Below are 22,066 nucleotides of genomic sequence, written 5' to 3'. Positions count from 1 at the left end.
TTGACTATAGTTCCAGGCAGTTTTTGCAATCTGCATCAGGAGGAGATTGATTAATGTGAATGTTTTAGCTGTGGTTTTTGTTTGTGTATAAACTTTTGTTAAAACAAGTACGGCAGAAGAAATGACCTTTATGTAGACACCTATTAAGGCACTAAAAGGCTTGGCTACATTCATCTGAGACTCGTACACATAACGAGGGGGACAATAAGGGGATCAGCAGCTGCAGGGGTTGAATTGAATTCTTCAACAATAGAAAAGTTTTTCAGACCCAAATACCGGCAATCAAAGAGAATTTTTGCAGATAATCCGAGAGAAAGAAAATAAAGGGGGGGGGAGCTAGCCAACTTTGTACCGGTTAGCATAAGGTTGCCATCTGAAACATGTCAGCTTAGGGGCAGTCCCTACCTCCATTCTTCGGCCGAACTGCAGTATTCAGAACTGTTTCCCCAAATAATCCCAGATGGCATGCCACAAAATTTCAATTCATTGTAAAAGCTTTCTTTGCTGTTATTATGTGATTGGAAGTACGAAAGCAGCGTGCCATTCTCATGGCACTATTTGCATTGGCTATTATCCCCTAAAATCCCTTTTAAACAGCTACATTGTCAGCCCATAGGCCTCATTTAGAACTACAAAAAGGCCCAGATTAATTCGATCAAAGAAAGAGCCAAGTACAAAATGCACTTTTCAAACTGTATCAGAGTATGTTCGCTTTACAGATCGCTTCGGGGCAAGAACCGCGGGGAGAAAAAGAAAGAACTGAAATAAAGGTTGGTTACGAAGCGAAATAACTCGGTTTGGCTCCCTGTCTGATTTATCTGAGCATCTTAAGGCGAAATCTCCAATTAAAAATTCTTCCAGGGAAATATATTTGAATATAAATGTGGAAACAGACACCCACAAATTGCAGCATCGCATGCGCGCCACCGGCTTTCAGCCATCATTCTTCCGCGGCAGTTTGAAGCCTTGCGGGGGTAATCCGGTTGGTAAAAGGCAGTTCTGAGATCTCGTATTCTACATTAAAACCAAGTCGTTTGCAGATTTTTTTTTTAAATCTATCTGACTTTTTGCATTCGATCCCAGAGGAAATGTTCGACGTCACCCCCAGAAAAGAAAGTGCAAGAAAACAAAGAAAAAGAAAAAACGGTCTGACATTTCTTTCCACAAAACCAAACAGACTCAAATGCAAGTGGAATTCCGGGATTATCCGCAGGCGGCCGAGGCTTTCTGCTAGCCTCTGGGTTTGCTGGTTTTAGTCTCACCTGGGGGTCTGGAGGGTGGGGAGCACGCTGCGACGAGCCGGGCTGGAGTTTGGGGCTCTTAGGGACGCTCCATTAGTTTCTTAGGCAGGGTCAGCCGCGTGGTCCCGCTGGAGAAAGCGCAGGCTCCAGGACTCAGCGCCCGGAGCTGTCTTCCTCAGCCGCGGCTTTTGTGCACGCAGAACATTTTATAGAGGAGCGAACGGCCGCACAAAGGTAGGCCGTGCGCAGCAAGATGTGCAGTTTGCCTCTTCAGAGACCCAGCAGGGCTGAAAACACCAGCAGCTGCAGCAAATGGGAGAGACCCGCAGCAGCGCGCAGCCAGCGATGGTTTTAGTCGGTTGTTTGGACTGAGTCTTTTGCTGCAGGAGACCTGGGCTGTCTGCTGTTCAAAGCCACCCTGGAAACAAAAGACCATCATACCTCTCTAATGACATAAAACATGGATTTAGAAAAGTCACGCGCCCCAAAGGGTTCCAACCGTAATCCAGTGGTCCTCTAGATTCTTAGTCACATGCTTGCCTAGAAATCTGCAGACTTAATAAATTACTCAGATCTTTTATAGATGTTCAATATCCCCTACAACCAAACCCTCATAATGGTCCCAAGAATCCCCTAAAGCAGTGGTTCGAGACCCCTTTGTGGGTTGAAGGACCCTTTTGCGGGGAGGTTGCATATTAGATATCCTGTATATCAGATATGTACATAAAATAATATATTCATAACAAAATCACAGTTATGAAGTAGCAACGAAAATAAGTTTATGGTTGGGGGTCACCTCAACCTGAGGAGCTGTAATTAAAGGGTCACAACGTTAAGAAAGCTCCTAACTGCCCTAGAGAAATCAAACATGTATAGCAAAACTTGGAAGAGTTACCCTTCCTCCCGCTGCAGGAAGCAGGAAGACAGGGAAAGAAGCGGATGGTGGGTCCAGCATAATGATACATGCCTGTAATCTCACCACTGGGGAGGCAGAGGCAGGAGGATCACTGCACGTTTGAGGCCAGTTTTAGTTACTTCGCGAGTTGCGGTACAGCCTGGGCTATATAGTGAGACACTGTCTCAAAAAACTAAAAACCTAAGTGGGAGGTGGGTGAGGAGGTGGGGAGGAGAAAGAAGAGGAATGGGACTTGGAGGTGTTGAGGCAACGGCTCAGTGGTTAAGAATGATGGCTGCTTTGATTCCAATGCCCAGCACCCACCTGACTGCTCCCGGCCATCCGTAGCTCCACAGTCCCAGAGGAGCGATGGCCTCCTCTGTCTTCCTGAGGGCAGTAAGCAGTACACAAACATTCATACACACAAAACAATAAAAAGCGATTTAAAAGAAATGGGAACAGGAGGATCGGGAGTTCAAAGCCAGCTTCTTCTGCACAGAGAACTGGAGGCTAGCCTGGGCTACACAAGACCTGGAGAGAGAGAGAGAGAGAGAGAGAGAGAGAGAGAGAGAGAGAGAGAGAGAGAGAGAGAGAGAGAGAGAATATACACAAGAAAAGGAGAGAAAGAATCAAGTTACTGTTGGGCCTGGTGATACACATCTTTAATCGCGACGGTCAGGAGGCCAAAGTAGGTGGATCTCTGTGAGTTCAAAGCCAGCCTGGTCTACATCGTGAGTTCCAGGCCAGCCAGGGCTACATGGTGAGACCTTATCTCAAAATAAAACAAACAAAAAAGCAATCAGGTAGTTTTCCGGAAAGAAAAACATTTTATTTCCTTCCAAAATCCCTCACGTGGTTTATCTGGACTTTTCCTGCTTACAGCAACACAGTAGAAAGAAAACTTGTTCTGAGTTTTTGAGACCTACATAAAAATGTTAAAGTTCTATAAACCTAGCCTTGCCAAAGAAATGGGGGAAGACAACCATATTTATTTATTCACTACGTCAGCCAGAGAAAACACACCTGAAGTTATTCCTAATGAATTCTAACAGACTGTTCAGGCTCTAGAATGAAAATATTCTCTCTGACTTTTATGCAGGTCTCACTGGGGCCCTAGCTGAAAATACCATGACTCCCTTTCATGCTATGTATTTGCACGATAAGGAGTCAAGAGTCACCTAAATTAGGCAGCAGGGTCAAAATGTCTGCCAGCTTCTCCTCACTACTTCTCCAGGCGACATCAGGACTCAATAGGACAGTGTTAAAGGCAAACCCAAGTAAGTTTGTTTCTTGGAGTTTGAGTGTGTGTTTAGCAGATGGGGATAAGGAAGAGCATCCCTGGTCCTACATGGGATTTTGAAGGTCTGTGCCTTGCCTCCTAGAGACAGTAGTAACCACTATGCTGCAGAGATGACTCAGTTTCAGTGTGACTGGTGTAAAACTTTTAGCCTCATTAGACATGACTAACTGAACCAGAATCCAAATCCTCTGTAAGGATACATTCCCCGAGCCATGCGCCCCAACTATTGGTACCTTATAAACCACTTCTCTGTTTTCTTTAGACCAGTGGTAAAAGACTTTTAAGTCTTTTTAAAAATTGTTTGACAAGGTCTGGAGAGATCACTCGGAGGTTAGGAATACTGGCTGCTGCACTTCCAGAGAACCTGGTTCCTGTTCCCAGCACCAGTGTGGTGGCTCACAACCATCTGTAACTCCAGCTTCAGGAGATCTTCTGCCCTCTACTGGCCTCTTCAGGCACTGCATGAACATGGTGCACAGACATATATAAGCCCAACACTCATGTGCATGAAATAAAATAAATCTAAAAAAAAAAAATAGAAACTTTCATACGTGTTTCTAAAGTGTTTTGATCAGGCATATCCCCCACTCTCTCCCTTCCAGTCCCTTCCACAGCCCCTTACCACCTTTCCCTCCCACTGCCATGTTTCTCTCTCTTGTTTAAGCCACTGAATCACTCAGTGCTGCTGGTATGTGCGCAGGTGTAGAACCATCTGCTGACGCATGGGCAGCCATTCAGGGGTGCATCCCTGAAGAAAACTCACTCTCCCTCCCTCAGCAGTCATCGACTGTTTCAGATGGAGCAGGACTTCCTGAGCCACTGATCGGTGTAAGCTAGGATTTCTCTGCATGTCTCATACATGTAGTCATAGCCTCTGTGAGTTCATGTGTACCAGGGCCCTGTCATGTCTAGAAAGTGCATTTCGCTGCAGATATCCTTACCTCTGGATTTTATAATCCTTCTGCCTCCTCAGAATTCATCCTGTTTAGGGCTAAGCACTCTGCAGTCTCTATGCTCTGCATGCTGACCAGTTGTGGGCCTTGGTATCAAACACCATCCGCTGCAAAAAGACACTTCTCTGAAGAAGGTTGAGAAATGTACTAACCTTCTGTCAGGTGTATAAGATTTTGAAAAAGGGAACTGGGAAAGAAAATGCCCTTTACCAAGATCTATTGTGTATTAAATACAATACACAATAGTATGGTCTAATGTGCCATCATAAGTAAGATAGTAATTGAATGCAGTAAAAAGAAAACACACTGATCATGTTACAAGGAGGATAAGGGGGGAAAAAAAGAAATGGGAAACCCACCAAGTCTGCTAAAACTAAGCACCTAGTGTAGATTCCTTAACAATGTATTGTTCATAGCTGTAGAAGTTTGAAGTCCATGATCAAGGCATGTCTGGTGACTTGTCTTTAGCTGATTTCTAAATTGTCTTCATTAAATAAAAAAACACGGAGCCAAATATAGGGGTGAAAGCCTTAGATCAGGAAAACAGGTAAAGCCACCAGCCAACCTTACCTCACCAACTCTGCAGCTTCCAAATGAGTTACCTTCTGTCTACCCATGCCTCTATTGACTTGCTGTTCTGCCCTCTCATTGGCTGTCTTAGCCCAGCTACCTCACTTTCTCTTCCTACACAACTCTGTCATTTTCTGTCTGTACAGACTCCCAGGCCTCTATGGTTGGCACTGGGATTAAAGGTGTATGTCACCACATTTGGCTCTGTTCTCTACTGTGGCCTTGAACACACAGAGACCCTGCCTGCTAAGTGATCGAATTAAGGGCATGTGCTGCCTGACTTCTTGTTTTCTTAAAATGGCTGGCCTTGTCCACCTGATCTCCAGGCAAGCTTTATTTATTAACATACATATAAAATATCACCACATTTCGGCACAGATAAAATATCACAATTGTCCCTTTCTGGTTTACAGACAGATCCTTCTCACTTGTACCCTCTGTTGGACCCCAAAGTTTAGGGTCTCAAGTGGGCACCCCAAGAACCCAGACTCCAGTCCAGTTGATGCAACAGCATGAGGTTTTTATTGAAGCTTCTGTACAGAAGAACTCCTCTGCTCCTAAGAGCAAGAGTCACATCTTACTGTAATCACATAGGTGCTTTTAAAGGAAAAACCCACAAAACCATAAGATTACAATTCCCATACAATTTCGTTTCGATTGATTTATGTCTAGAGGCTAACTTCACAAGATCATGGTCTGGTTACAGAGTGATCACAGAGGGGGTACAGTTATGTCAACAGGCACATTCTTCCTGAAACCTCAAGGGGGGGTATCAGGGTGGGAGTGGAGTTTACACAAAGGTCACAGTGGTCCTTCCTGGAACACCTGCAACTATCCTAGTCACAGTTGAGCACATCTCTTAACAGAAATCTTTTTACATTGTTACGTTGTTGAATAATGGCTGAGTCAGGTGGCCCTTGGAACTAGATTTTTTGTTTCTCATTTCCTGGGGCTTGGGGGTGTAAGCCTGAAGGGTTAGGGTCTTTCACCCTTCATGGCAGAAATCCACGGAAAGGGAGCTAGCTCCCTGGCTTGCTTCTTACAAGGGCACTAACACTACCCGTGGGGCCACATTCTCATGACCAAATTACCTCCCAAAGACCCTACCTTTTAATATACTGAAAGTTAGCATTTCCATAAGTTTGACAAGTCATACAACTTAGCCCAAAATAATCCAATAGATTAAAGCAAAGGGCATGACTGAACATAATAACATCAATTAGATGACCAGTTCTGAGGAAGAGAACTGGAGATGTTGGTGGCTAATAGTCCAGAGTAAATAAAAGATTCCTTGAGGCCAGGAGCTACATTTCCCTACCTTTGTATCAGCATTTAGCCCACACCCTCACATGTCCAAGGCTTGAAGAAAAGATATACTGTTGGCTGAATAGAAACTCTGGAAGTTCCTCCAATGTCTCATATGGACCTCAAACATCTTTGTAGGACTACTTCTACCCACAATGTTTATTCAGCATTTATTCCTCCAATCCATCCAGCGGATGAAAAGTAAAAGAGAACTTGCTAAGATTCAATTCCCCTCACCTTGCTCTCAGAGGAAGCCCCTTCAGGGACAGCGTGGGTACCAGCCCCCTCGTGGAGAAACAGTCATCTGACTCGTGTGTGGTAGCACAATCTAGTGTGTCAGAATTCCATCTGCCAGCCACCCTTTTCCAAAAGCAACAATAACAAACGCTGCTGTGGGAATTACATTTTTCAGATGATTAGGTTATACAGCAGACTAATCACTTCTGCTTTTATGAAGAGCAAAGTGCACTGCACTGCTGGCACTGTCCTTAGAGACTGTCGACCAAATAATGTAAGCAGGGCTGTTTATGTAAGTCCCTAATTGCTGATGAGATTTGGACAGTAAGGAAGCGTTAATGGTCTTTTCTGTCATATCTATTTTGTAATGTGATGACTTCTGTGGGCCTCTTCCTTCTAATTACATAAAATAACTAAAGTATTCTGTTAAGGAAAACATGGTAACTAAATAATGAAGAGTCAAAACCCACCTAATTAAGACATGGCTGCCAGAAATGAGGCCAGAGCTGCTTAGGGGCACCATTATCATCATTACTGGATGTCTCAAAAGCCTGCAGTACACTAATGTACCAGGGGAAATAGCCAGCATTAGCCATGAGGCATCTTCATCAGTGCATTCTGGAGTCTCATGTCTGTCAAAACCTCACTGTCTTTAGCAACATAATGCTAGAATTAGATAATTTCATACATTTGAAACTGGATCTTATTGTGTAAGTTCTTATTCTATCTACCTCTCAGCTCCCAAGCTCACCTCTGGTTCCATAAATACTGTTAAGCTTTTAAGGAAAGTGGCCCTTTGGGCTAGACTGGAGCTCCACAGTAGAAAGTGACTATTATACCCCAAACTCTGAAAAATAAAATAGGAAACCTAAACCATTGCATGTTTTTGTTTTGTTTTGTTCTTGTCTGTGATTTCATAGACAAGTTTGCTGACTCTGATCTCAGGGAGCAGCTGAAGTAAGGAGAGCTGGCTTCAAAACACAAGGACATAACAAAAGATCCTAGGTGCATTTGCCCCGGAATACACTAAGAGCAGAACCTAGAGTGCATCGTCACTGAGAGGAAGGGCAGAACCTGATGGGGGGGTCCAGGATGGGGGCCAGAACAAACTAACTTTCTACCCATTGAGAGACTTCCAGGGGCTTGGCATGAGGATGAGGCAAGGTGGCCAAAAAGAGTGACCCCCATGTTGTGCCTGCAAACTGAATGGAAAAGACACAAAAGGATCAGGAAGGTGTTGTTGAATGTATTATATTTCTGCCTATGATTTCTTCTAGAGTGTATATTTTGTAACCTAAAATCTGTCGGTAGCATGTTAAAGTTGGTAGAGACAAGCTTTCATAGACTGTTGATTGGTTAATGCCTGCATTGCCACTAGCCATAATTCTTTGGATAGCTTTCATTCTCCTTTATTTCTCTCCCAAAACTGCTCAGTATCTATCTTTTGAATCAATAAAGCCTCTAGCCAGACATGATAGTTCATGCATATAAATCTTAGCAGTTGGAAAGCTAAGAGGTTGGTTGCAGGAGGGTTGCTGCAAGTTCGAAGTCAGTTTGGGTAACAAAGTGAGGCCTTGCCCTGTCATAAAATTTTAAAAAAGCAAGCAAACAATACACAAAAATAAAAAGATGTGGGACATTGCCTCAAGAAACAGACAAAAAAAGAACTGTGTGACTTTTTCACTTTGAAACAGGGGATTCTGTGACTCCAGCCAAAGGAGATGATGAATAAGGAAAAGGCTTAGAGCTAACTGAGTCAGAAGTCACTGGCACCCTGGGCAGGAACTCTGCACTAACTGCAGGAAGCTAGAGTCCAGGGGAAACTCTAAACTGGAGCAGAAATGGGAGGCACACCGTGTAGGTGGCAGCTAAAGTTGAAGAAACTGGACAATTACCTGAGACAGTTGCAGGGTGTAAAGAGAAGACCAAATATAGGACCTAAATAAACATCAGGGTTTAGTGCATGTGATGGTATTGCACTGGGGGACGCTGGCTGGCCAGGGTATCCCACATGTGAGGGAAAACATTCTGGGCAGATACAGCAGTGGACCGCGAATGGCAGTGCTCCATCCGGGCACACGGAAATGTGTTTATTATAATAAAGAGATGAAGGGAAAGATAGGAGAAAGAAGGAAAGACAGAAGGAAGAAGAGGAAGAGAGGGGTGGAGGGTGCACACCTCATGGGTATGGAGAGAAAGAGAGTGGATGAGAGAGAAGAAGGGAGGGTTTTGTTTGTTTGTTTGTTTTGTTTTTCTTAAATCAGGCTTTTACATAAGGACGCAGGGCAGCCCTAAGGGGCTGGTTTCCAAGGGTGGGTTTCCAAGGGGCAGGTAAGAATATTAACATTCCTCCATTCTGATTTTTATAAAAGGGTGAGTTATGTATAGCAAGTGGGGGAGCAAGGTGCCGAATTCTTGAGACTGCTTCAAGCTGACAAGGGGTGAAGTAGGGAGGGGGAAGTCGGGAATCATGCATGTCGGGAGATCTCAGGCATCTGTTCCTTGAGGGAGCTGAGAAGGTAAGTTGCAGCAGTGGTGTGTTCCAGGAGCTTGAGGGGAATGGTATACCAAATCAGGAATATAAAAGCCATGGCATCTGCTGTTTCTCTGGAGGTCAGGTGAGAAGAGTGAATCTGTAAAATATGCTTAAAAAAAAATTAAAAAAAAATAGGTGGGGTCAACAATGGGCTCTGGAGATTGTTAGTTTCCATCAGACCAGATTTCTTGATACAGTGGCAGAACTTTTCCCAGGAACCTGTAAGACAGCTAGAATAGATTTAGCAGAAGTTTTTCCAGGAACCTGAGGTATCTGTAAGACAGCTGGAATGGATTTACATCACAGCAAAAGGTTTAAAATCTTAATAACCGCCTGGCAGTGGTGGCGCACTCCTGTAATCCTAGCACTTGGGAGGCAGAGGCAGATGGATCTCTGTGAGTTCGAGGCCAGCCTGGTCAACAGAGCTAGTCCAGGACAGGCTCCAAAGCTACAGAGAAACCCTGTCTCGAAAAACAAAACAAAACAAAAAATCTTAATAACCATTTGTAGCCAATACTGTATCAGTTTATCAAAACTCTATTTATCAATATTAAAACTTTGAATTTAGGCCGAGTGATGGTGGTGCACACTTTTAATCCCAGTACTTGGGAGGCAGAGGCAGGTGGATCTTTGTGAGTTCAAGGCCAGCCTGGTCTACAGAGCAAGATCCAGGAAAGATGCAAAGCTACACAGAGAAACCCTGTCTCAGAAAAAAAAAAAAAAAAAAAAACTTTGAACTTCTGGAGTTATATCTGAAGCCAATCTATCCTGTACCATGAAGTCTGTGAATGAGGCGTGCCTGTTTGTAATTTTAACAGGAAACTTATTAAGGAGCTAACAAAGTACTTGTAATCTTGGGATTGGGGCTGTTAAATTGGCATCCCCTAGTCATCAAACACCGTCATATGTGAGAAGAATAAATTTAAGAAGTGAGACAGTTTTCCTATCTTCATATAAACAAACCAGGATATGCTGAGAGAAGTCAATAGCAAAAAGTTACATTGGAATTTGTTCTGTGAGTTTATCTGATCTGGTAACAAGGTAAATTATGTCTAGACCCAGTATTAGCCCTAGGAGAGGGGGACCTGTGAATTTTATATCGAGAACTGAGAAGGCTACTGAAGCAAAACCTGGTCATCAAATGGAGTCAGAGATCCGAGAAGGGTAAGTCTTATCTGAGTGCAGACCAAGCAGCTTTTGAATCTGTTAAAAATGACAGGGACCAGCCCATTCAGTCCATACCCGGGTCTCCATATTGTAGTCACAACAGCATCAATCTTTGACCCATCAGGACCATAAAGTGGAAGTTTTTCCCGTAGAAGAGGGACATTGGGAACACTGATCTTACTTTGTCTAGGCAAAAGCAGTGCAATCAATTCCCCAAAGCCCTGCTGTTTGTCCACGGTCTGGGCCAGGTCCTGGTTGCAAGTGTAGCAAAAAGGGGGCATCTTGCCCAGAGGTCAGCATTGCCATCATCCAGATGGAGACATCTTCTTCGGAGACCTTGGGTCACTGTTAGGATCTGGGAGTCTCTGTCAGTTATATTAAGCTTTTTGATTAACATTTTACATGCCATATTCTGTAGGTCTCTGAGCATTTGAGGACTGCCTATCTATCTATTAGGTATGAATGGTAGACTATCAGCTAATATTCTCTAAGTCTCTCATATCTTAGCAGCTTTCATAAGGCTAGGATTTGTTGTCTCCTGAGAAGTCAAAGAAGAGTCATAGAGGAAAGATCCCAAGGCTGAATGAGAACAGGAGAAAAGGGGCTTGTGAGTCAGGGTGAGGCCCAACTCTGAGAAAAGGAAAAGAACCCTCTCAGTGGACCAGAAACTCCATCCTGAATGATTTATATAGAAATAATTTCTCAAGGTTATATATTACCTCTTCTGTTTTGCATAAAGGAGGTCAAGTGTCTTATTGCAATATCTGATCCAGTTTCTTGGTACCTCAGTGGGCATTAGGTAGCCACTTGGTTCCCTATGCCAGGGGTTCCACTGTAGCATGAATCTTAACATTTCTTATTAATAAAATCAAACCCAAGGCCGGTTATTGGGGTGAATACTGGAAGGTCAGAGAGACAGAACAAGCCACAGCTATCTCACCTCACCAGTTCCTCAGCTGGTCCTGTTTCCTCAGACTGGAAGCCTCTGAGTCCTCATCCAGAATGAATCTCAGCTGAACTGTGCTGCTTCAAAGCCTGAAAGCTTAACCAGCCGAATGCTTAACCAGCCAAATGCCTCTAGTTTCTGGTCCTCATGCCTTATATATCTTTCTGCTTTCTACCACCACTCTCTGGGATTAAAGGCTGGCTTTCTGGGATTAAAGGTGTGAGTCACCATGCTTGGCTTTTTCCAATGTGGCCTTGAACTCACAGAGATCCAGAAGGATTTCTATCTCTGGAATGCTAGAATTAAAGGTGTGTGCTATCACTGCCTAACTAGTGGCTTTTCTGTTCTCTGACCCCAGATAAGTTTATTAAGGTACACAATATTTTGGAGAACACAATATCACCACATTCCACCTTTAACTTGGCCTATAGCCTGTCCTGAGAACAGGGAACATAGGACGACATATTCTCCTCCATAACTGCTTCAAGCTGAAATGGGGTACAGGTGTTCAGGACCCTGGCTAGTCAAAGGTAAGGAGGAAACCCAGGCAATGGGGTATTTATCAGAAGTATGTGGTCATCTGATCTAGCTGTAGAGATAGGAAATAATTATGTTTTGGCTGGATTGGTCCATCAACCTTCAGCAGGTCCATGTCTTATAGGTTAAAGTCAGTAGCCAATGCTTGGATGTGTCAGTCAGCCAGATGGAAGCCCACTGAAACAGATACAGACTAGAGACAAGAGTTAAAATTTTATGAATTTATTGGGAATCTCTTGGCCCATGGTCTTAGTGATTGGGAAAGGGAAACCAGGAGGGAGAGAAATACCATCCTCAGGAACAGATATGTAAGGAAACTCATTTGTCTGGAGCTCGTTTGACCTCTGTGAAGTGGATCCAGTGGTTTCTTTTGATCCTGTGAAGTTTATTGCTGTGGGATGTTCTGTATGTCAAATGTGTTGCTCTAATTGGTTAATAAATAAAACACTGATTGTCCAGTAGCCAGGCAGGAAGTATAGGTGGGACAAGCAGATAAGAGAATTCTGGGAAGTGGAAGGCTGGGTCAGAGAGACACTGCCAACCATGACAGGGAAGATGTAAGGTACCGGTAAGCCACGAGCCATGTGGCAAAGTATAGATTAATAGAAATGGGTTAATTTAAGATATAAGAACAGCTGACAAGAAGCCTGAGCTATTAGGCCAAACAGTTTAAATAATATAAGCATCTGTGTGTTTATTGTATAAGTGGGCTGTCGGACTGCCAAGGCTTGGCGGGACCCAGAGAGAAAACTCTCTAGCTACAGTTTATATGAATTTTTATTTTGTAAAAGGACATAAAACTTTTAGATAAATTAGTAGTATCAATCATTACTGAAATCCAAATCATAGAAAAGCAGGTAATAAGTATCTAGGCTCATACCTTTGAGTCCTAGCAAGAATTACAGATTTGGGTTAAAAAGAATGTACAATGTTTACTTAGAGAGAGCCAGGTACAGATTGGGCAGAGATATCTTCAGCCTGATGAGAAGTTTAAGTTTATATTTAGAAGACAATCAAGGAAAATTTAAAATCCTGAGCTTATGACTCAAACTGCATCAGAACTCTATTAATATTAAAATCTGAAATTTTAAAATCTTAATATAATGATACCTCCTGCATGTGGTTCTGCTGATGCCCCAGAGGGGAGTGGATACATCTCTGGGCCCCACCCACATGAGCAGCTGAAGAGGAACAAATGCCAGGCCATGACTGGACCTCTGCCCCACCCAGATGTCTCAAGTGCCAGGTGCCCTGCCCATGCTGAAACCACTGACAGGAAGTGGCTTTTTTGCTGCCCTTAATAAAGATGGCAGTGAAGTCATGGTCATATGACCTGTCTGTTTTGACCTTGTTTAAGATGGTGCCTCACCACTTGGGGCTGCACACCAAGGTCCCACGGGTGGAACAGGAGCTCTTGTCAATAGAGTTAAGTGACAGAGAGAACAGATTTAAGAGATAGAATTACAGACAAGGAGAAGAATTAGAGGCAAAGAGAACAAGGTTTGCGTGGCAGGCAATTTTAAAGGGTGTACATGTGACAGAAAGGAACCTGGTGACAGATGATGACATAATTGCTTAGCAGAGACTGGAGGACCAATGGGGGGTGGGCGATGAGAAGGGAGCTGGGATAGGAGGTGGTAGGCACATTTTCCACAGAAAAAGGTCCAGCAGACTGACCTCAAGCATCTCAGAGGGTCAGCAAGGGCCAACAAACCAAGCAAGATAGCCAATGGACCATTGTACCAAGGCTATGGGCCATGGGATAGAGTGGGCACAGGCTGTCTCCATACGCCATCACATAGGGACAAGGGCTGGGGCTATGAGTCCAAAAGACATGTGGTTCTGGTACCAGTGAGAGACCATGGTCTAAACGAGAAAAATCCTCACTTGTGGGAACTGGCAGAAGGGAAGGGAGGAATCTTACCAATCCATCCTATAGGGTGAAGTCCCCAGGATGCTCCAGTCAGAAAAAATGGTGGGGGGGGGGCGATATAGGGTCCCCGAGCTCATCTCCGGGAGACAGGAGAAAGCAGTGGGATTGCCTGCTAACGTCATGGCACCAATGTTATGATATTGCACTAGGCGACCCTGGCTGGCCAGGGTATCCCACATGTGAGGAAAAACATGCCGGGCAGATGTAGCGGCAGGTGGTGGGCGGCAGCAGGTCATTCATAACCCAGGCACTGCATCCACACAGAAATGAGTTAATTATAATAGAAAGATAAAGAGAATGGTAGGGAAAGATAGAAAGAAGAGAGAAGAAGGAGGATGGAGGGTGCACATCTCGTGGGAATGGAGAGAAAGAGAGCCGAAGAGAGAGAAGGGAGGGGCTTTTCCTTAAATCAGGCTTTTACATCAGGGTGCAGGGTGGCCCCAAGGGGTGGGTTTCCAAGGGGCAGGTCAGAATATTAACAGTGCAGGTAAGAGAAAAGACGCTTACATCACAAATATAAGAGGACAGATCCCAGGAGAAGAGAAGGATGTTGTAGCACAGGAGGGAAGGCTCGGGAAGAGTTAACAGAGTCCTAGGCCACAGTGATCCAGGGCGGGGAGGGAGGGGGCTTCCATCTGGAGGTGCAGAATGGTAATCTAGAGAAAAAAAGGGAATTAGTAACCCTGGGGAAGTCTTTTTGGAGGGCTCTGCACTCCTTCAGACACAAGATTTCACAAAGAAATTCCCTGTGGGGGAAGCCCTCACTGTGGGGATAGAAGGTGGCAGTACTTACTTATTGCCTAAATTAATTACTAATTAATTTTTGGCCATGTCAAGACTCACAAATGGAAGCACCACCTTCTGGCCTGGCACACATCTAGGAAATGGGAATCCCGATAACCGCAGGTCCTCGTAAGGTCAGTTAGCTTAGTATTTTCGGCACACCCTCCCCTCCAACAGTCTCACCAAACGTATGCATTTTCAAGGGCTGCCATAATAAAGGACTACAGAAACGAGCTATTTAAAGCAGCAAAGACTTAGACCTCCATAGTCCTAGAGGCCATAGGTGCAAAATGAAGGAGTAAGTAGAGCCATGCTCCACCTGTAGGTTCCAGAGAGGAATCCTCCGGCCTCCTCCTGGCTCTGATGGCTCCTGCTGTCCCTTGACTTCTAATGTCTCCTCAAATAAATAAATTGTGCTGTGGGTTACAGGGAGGTGCCTCTCGTGTGATTATAACTCACACATAAGGGGTGTGAGCCCTGCTGGTTCTCTGTATTAGCATGTTAACCATTTCTAGCTCCATGATACCTAGGGTCAGCCTCAGATAGTGATCTGTTGACTGTCAGAAGGGGGAGGAAGAAAGACTTGGTATGTGGAGAAGAAAGTAAAGACCTCTAGAGAAAGAACAGCGTGTGTTGGGAGGTGGTCTTGAGTATGTGGAGGGGGTGGTCCTGAGCATGGGGGAGGGGGTTCTGGGCATGTGGGGGTTCCTGAGTAGGTAGGGGGTAGTCCTGAGGGGGGGGTCCTTCTTCATGCTCCATAGTAGTCATCAACCTTTTTGCCTCCTTAATTCTCTTAGTATTCTCAGTGACTCTATTAAGATATGTTTCACATACAATTCACCCATTTGAAATGTACAGTTTAGTGGGTTTTGAAAGTTGTTCCACAATCATCACCTATGGTGGCTTGAATGAGAATGGCCCCCATAGGCTCATAGGTTTCAATGTTTGGTTCCCAGGTAGTGGGACTGTTTGGGAAGGATTAGGAGATGTGGCCTTGTTGAAAGAGGTGTGTCAGTGAGGAGGCAGCCTTTGAAGTTTCAAGAGCCCAAGCCAAGCCCAGTACCCCTCTCTCTGACTGCTGCCTGTGGATTAGATGTAAACTCTCAGCTACTTCTCCAGCACCATGCCTGCCTGCTGCCATGCTCCCCACCAAGATGATCATAGACTAACCCTCTGAAACTGTAAGCAAGTGCCCAATTAAAATGCTTTCTTTGAGCTGTCCCTTTCTCTCACCAGCTCAGAAGTAGCACTCAGAAGAGTGGCCTCCATACCTCGCCTGGGCAACACAGTAGAGCTGGCCCTGGTGATCGAGGTGTGGGTTAGCCGCGCCCACAGAGCATGAGAGCAGAGAACTGGCCCTTCCCCTTGTTGCTTACTGCATAGGGTGAGCTAGCCAGGATAGTGCTGAAGATGAGGGAGAGCTGGCAGACTGACCAACCCAGCACCCAGAACCCAGACCCAGAACCAGGGCTATGAGTTGTCCCATCCTAACATCCACCCCATCTAAGATCTACTGGAGCACAAGAAGGGGCCAGTCCTGCAGATCCAAAACTGTAGGACCTCCAAGACACAGAGCAACAGGATATCCAAGAGAAATCCCAGTGAGGGCCTAGTATCAATAGTACAGCAAAAGCCAGAGGCCTCAAACCAGACCAATGACTCATTGCAATGAACACTTGCAAGTAAAGAAGTATGGACTAAAAATAAATAAATGCTTTCTTTTATAAGTAGCTTTGACCATGGTGTCTCCTCACAGCAATGGAACAGTAACTATGACACCATCTAATATCCAAAAGGTTTATACTGCTCTAAAAGAAAGCCTTGTACCCACCCACAGTTATTCCCCGTTATTTTCTCCTCCCCAACCCCTAGCAACTACTAATCTGATTTCTTCATCTATAGACTTGTCTATTCAAAACATTTCATGTAGGAGGAACCATAAACTGTGTGGCCATTTGTAAGTGGCTTCTTTGACTTCCTATAGTATTTTCAAGGTCTGTCCATGTTGTAGCATATATCAGTACTTCAGGTTTTTTGGGGTTTTTTTTTGCTTTTTTTAAGGTTTATTTATTTATTATGTATACAGTGTTCTGTCTACATGCATGCTTGCAGGCCAGAAGAAGGCACCAGATCTCATTACAGATGGTTGTGAGCCACCATGTGGTTGCTGGGAATTGAACTCAGGACCTCCGGAAGAACAGCCAGTGCTCTTAACCACTGAGCCATCTCTCCAGCCCTTCCTCTTGTTTTTATTTTGTACCTGTGGGTAGTTTGCCTGCATATATGTCTAGGCACTATGTGCATGCAGTATCCACAGAGGACATAAGAGGGCATCAGATCCCCCTCAGACTGGAGTTACAGATGGCTGTGAGCCACCATATGGGTGCTGGAAAATGAACCTTTGGGAGAGCAGCCAGTGCATTTGGGTTGTCAGCCTATTTGCTGACATTTGCACATTTTTGTGGGCTCAGAATAAACCTCAGAAGGTATAGGAGAATCACCATCCTTCTCACTTTGGAGCAATGAGAATTCCCATTCTCCACCATCAGTCAGAGCTTTATTACGGGGAACTTTTATTTTCTGTCAAAGTTTCTTTGGAGTCACCAGGTGTTGCTGTTCTCCTATGAAAAATAAGCTTACATTTCCATAGTTCCCAACACAAGTGCAAGATCTTTTTTTTTAAATTGTTTTTAACCTAAGTTCTTTCCAGATAGAAAATGTATAAAACACATCCTGTGGCAGTCAGAACTCCAGCTTCCCCGCTTCACACACACACAGATGCCAGTGCCCTAATTCCCAGAAGGTGTGACTTAGGCGACAAGGTGAGGAAAACTGAACACTGCTCAGCGGCTGACTTTTAAAATAGGGAAAGTCGGCTATGGTGGCTCACATCTGCAGTTCCAGCTACTTGGAAGACTGAGGCAGGAGGATCATCAAGCCTAGGAGTTTGGGGCCAGCCCAGACAACATGGCAAGATCTTATTTAAAAAAAAAATTAACTCAACCAAAAAGGATAAGAAGATTGTCTGGATATTTGGGCATGGCTAATATAATTACAAGGATCCTTAAGAGTGAAAAGGAGGCAAAAAGATAGGGGGAAGATTGTGAGGGTGGGTCAGTGAGGTGCTTGCCTTGTGAGCATGCCTGGGAGTGTAAATCTGTTCAAAAGCTGGTGGCCTGCAAGGTCACAGGCCCCAAGGAGGGACCTATTACTCTTGTTTTGCTAAAATGACATGAAAACGAACTGTCTTCTAGTTACCCTTGTACTCACAGACTAGCCCTGCTCTCAGCCTTGGTAGAGAAGTTTCTTTTTGCAGTGGGCACGAGTTAATACAGTCTCATAAGTGGTTAAAGTGCCAACAGTGAGTGACTGTTGAGTGTCTAGCCCTAACCCAGGCATCTATATCACCCACGTACCCCAACACTCAAGGAACATCATGGAAGAGAGGGGGCAGGAAGAATGTAAGAACTGGAGAATGGGAAGGAGTACTGTAAAACAGTGTTCTGGACATGACATGGTTGTGGTTAGCACGCACCCACAGTAGCTGTGGTTACCTGCATAAAACCTGCATAAGACTGAGCTGTACAGCAGATGGGAGAAGGGTTCATGAGGTCCTGTGCCTCCCTGAGGAGCTACTGGCAATTCACGGTTGCCGGGGGTAGGGAAGTATTTTATTCAATGGTGTAGCCCTGGGAAGTCACCAGTGCTCCAGGGAATACCCCGACACACACCCATGCTTATGCAGACAGTCCTATTTAAACTCAGTGGGACACACATGCACACTTGTGCATACACACACACACACACACACACACACACACACACACACTAAAATAAATAAATTAAATAAATAAATTTATTTTAAAGATTTATAACTACTTTAAGTGTGTGTGTGTGTGTGTGTGTGTGTGTGTGTGTGTGTGTGTGTGTGTGATGTAGGTGCTGTGGAATTCAGAAGTGGGTGTTAGATTCCCTGGAGTCAGAATTACAGGCAGTTGTGAGCCACCCAGCATGGGTGCTGGGAACTGAACTCAGGTCCTCTGTAAGAGCACTACATGCTTTTAACGGCTGAGCCATCTCTTCAGTCCCAAAGATTGGGAATCTTTGTAGTTAGAGTGAAATTACTTTTATATATTTACTTATTTTATGTATATGTTTATGTGTGTATAAGCACATGCATGCCACAGTATGTGTGTAGAAGTCAGGGGGTAACTTTGGGGAGTAAGGTCTCTCCTTCTACCCTTATATGGATTCTAAGGTCATCAGGCTTGGTGGCAGAGGTCCTTTAACTGGCTGAGTCATCTCGGCAGCCCCTAGTGAGAAAGTAATTTTTTTAAGATTTTCTTTAGTGCTGAAAACTCTGTATGATACCCATCTCTAAGTAATGTGAACCACTTAACCTGTAGGACAATACTGGGCCCCAAATCTTTCTCTCTCCTCCTAGCTGCAGAGTTCACATATTATTTTTAATTCATGTCTACATGTATCGACTCTGGTGTGCTCCCAATTTAGCATTCCCCATCTTGAGGGCATCTTGTTTCCTCTGATGTAGGCACTGTCCCCTCTTGCTGCTTATGTTGGGTCCCAGAAGTCAGATACCTTTGCCGTGACCTGGGGAACAAGGGAGACACGGCATCTCCTGGTTCCCGTCAGAGCCATGCTGGCACAACGGAGGTGTCGCATGCCACCCACTCTCCCACTTAACTCTGTTTCCAGCTCTGACCTCCAAGGGAACTTTGACTTCCCCTGGCACCTGAAGTTGCAAGAGCAGTTGATGTTGTTTTTAGCATACTGCTTTCTGCAGTTCAGGAAGTTGAACCAAATGGAGACCAGAACAAATGTGGAATGAGCCCATGTGCTGAACCTGCCACACAGACCCTGCTCATCGCCACCACTGCAGCTCATCCATGTAGACAAGAGCAGAGATCCTGGCCCCTCAACTCCACCCACGCTTCACATAGTTCCCCGATTCCTCACAGACTAAGCTCAGTGTCTTGAGTCTCTCTGTACTCCTCCACGGTGAACTATAGTCGTTACTTTTGAACCTATGTCCTGTGCTTAACATTGGCCAGATGCATTTCTAGTGCAGCTCCTAGGATAGGGGTTCTGTCTTCTTTTTAAATGGACAGATGAATAGTGATCTAACCTGATGGTTGCCCATGTGGGCTAGTTGAATCGTGGTACATAAACACAGCACACACAGGTGGGCATTTCTGAGTAAGTCACCCTTAGCTGGCTGAATCAGTAGCACTATCCCCTCTCTTCCCCTTTCCTTCTTGAATCTCTGTAAGAGAGATAGAAGTACTAGTGGGAGAGGAAAGAGGAGACTCTCACATCCACGGAGCCTTATAGTTGCAGCTGTTCCCTCCCTCTGTGCCTCATCTGCCCTGTTAGCCCAAGACCATGGTGCACCAACCTATCGTGTATCTGATGATCCATTCACCTGCCACGCAGCCCCTGCCCATCACCTGCCAAGAGCCTCTACTTCACTTAGTTAAGTCTCATTTGCGATCACGCCAATCTATCCTGTGTGTCTCTTGCTTTCCTCTTCTGATGAGCAAGGAGAAATGTGATTAGACAAGCTCTACCATTCCTTTCAGACCTAACATCCTGCACTTTCTTAAACATGACCATCTTTCACAGAGCTAAATGGGTTTATATAATCCAGGGTTCCAGGTCATGCCTTTTCCCTCTGTAAGATGTACTTTGCACAACCTAAGCCATGTGATGAAGTTGCTCATTGCTCATAGTCAGACTCATCCCAAAGTTTCTGTTCTTCCCAGCCTCCTCATACTCATATGATCCATTGGTCATCTGCCTTTCCCTGTGCAGCATTTGGAGCTGGAATGAGAAAGAAGATAGACTGCACAGGCAGTATGACTCATAACAAGGTACAAAAATCCACTCTGGTTGGTGACCAGGCTGGTTCCCTCCACCCCTTGGCCAAGTTGGTCACTACAACTGTGAAGATCACAGAGTTATCTCTGACTTGCACACATCCAGATATGACCTGAGTCATGAGTGGGATAGGGCTTCTAACATAAGTGATGAATGGGAAGGCAACCATGTATACATGGTTTGAGGGGGGGGAACCTGAAATGCTTTAAGGCAAACAGGGAAAGTACTTCAGGATACAGTTATTGACAAGATCTTTTTAACTAGAACCCCAATAGCACAGGAAAGAACCATAAGAATTGGCAAATGAGACTACAAATTAAAACACTTCTGAACAGCAAAAGAAACTATTAACAGAGTGAAAAAGACAGCCTACAGAAAGGGAGAAAAATCTTTGCCAGCAACACTTAAGACAAGGGTTAATATGTAGAATATTATGTATCAAGAACTACAAAAATCAAATACAAATCTCCCCCCACCCCACCCCACCCCCACCCCAAAAAAAAACACTGCCAACCAAACAGCAACAGAGAGAATACCGTCAAATCAGCTGCTCATGACATCCGGCAGAAACTGAATAGGGATGCTATGGCAGTCTGCTCCATTTCCTGGCTGAGCTTTCCTCCCATGCCAAGCTTCCCACTTCTCCTAACTGTGAGCACTTTTATACTATAAGACAAACAACAGTAACCTATTGCAAATACTTTACCTTCTAGCTGTCCTCGGGGTACAGTGCTTTTACTCTTGGGCTGTTAGGCTGTTCTTCTCCTCTCTATCAACCAATAAATGAGCCAGTAGCAATTTTCAAAAGAATACAAATTATCAGCAGCAGGGGAGGGGCGCGTGGCACATACCTTTGATCCCAGCACTCGGGAGGCAGAGGCAGGTGGATCTCCAAGTTCAAGGCTAGCCTGATCTATATAGTGAGCTCCAAGACAGCTACAACTACAGAGAGAGAGACCCTGTCCCAAAAGAAAGGGGGGGGGGAGGAATTTTTTAAATGTTTGAATGGATGTACTCTCCACAGATGGATAGTTCTCCTTCCAGAAGCCATGGATTATTAAATGAAAATCCCAGTGCCAGATGTAGGACATCTACCTACAAGTTATTGGCTAGGGAGGTCCGAGAGGTTCCCCCCAAACAATATAGGCTATTGCCATTTCTCTTGGTTATCCACCCAAACTTGGTCGGATCCAGTTGCTGAGGATATTGCATAGTTTGGTCACAGGACAGAGAATTCAAGCTGGAAATGGGCTGGAAGTGTCCTTTGTACTGGCTAGCCTTCATAGCGTCAGAGAGTTATGCAGGCCACAGAGGGAGCAAAGTCATTAGCAGTCTTATTCGGATATGAATCCTATGAGCTGCAATAATACTCTGTCAGGGAAGATGTGCTCTCCAGTGCAACAGTGGCCTGATCGTTATGGGGGTAACCAACCTCCTTCTGGTTAAAGCTGAGCCCGACGTCACACAGTATCGGGTTCTATAAACTTGATCAAGAGCCTGTGGTCAGAGGTCTCAGGGAGAAACCTACTACTGTTGTTTAGCTAGATGATGCTGTCCAACTGCCTTCTAAATAGTCATTTTCATACCTATAGCTTAGTGCTCTGCCCAGCTATCATCAGAGAAGCTTCTTATTGCATCAGGTAGTGATTAATTCAGAAACTCCTAAATGGCCAAAGTACTTGGCAAGAACTAATTAAGGGATTGGAGAGATGGCTCAGTGGTTAAGAGCAATTGATGCTCTTCTCAAGTATCGGGGTTCAATTCC

The sequence above is a fragment of the Peromyscus leucopus genome, chromosome 3 (assembly GCF_004664715.2).
Source record: "Peromyscus leucopus breed LL Stock chromosome 3, UCI_PerLeu_2.1, whole genome shotgun sequence".
NCBI classification, from domain to species: Eukaryota; Metazoa; Chordata; class Mammalia; order Rodentia; family Cricetidae; genus Peromyscus; species Peromyscus leucopus.
This window is presented reverse-complemented; position numbering follows the sequence as displayed.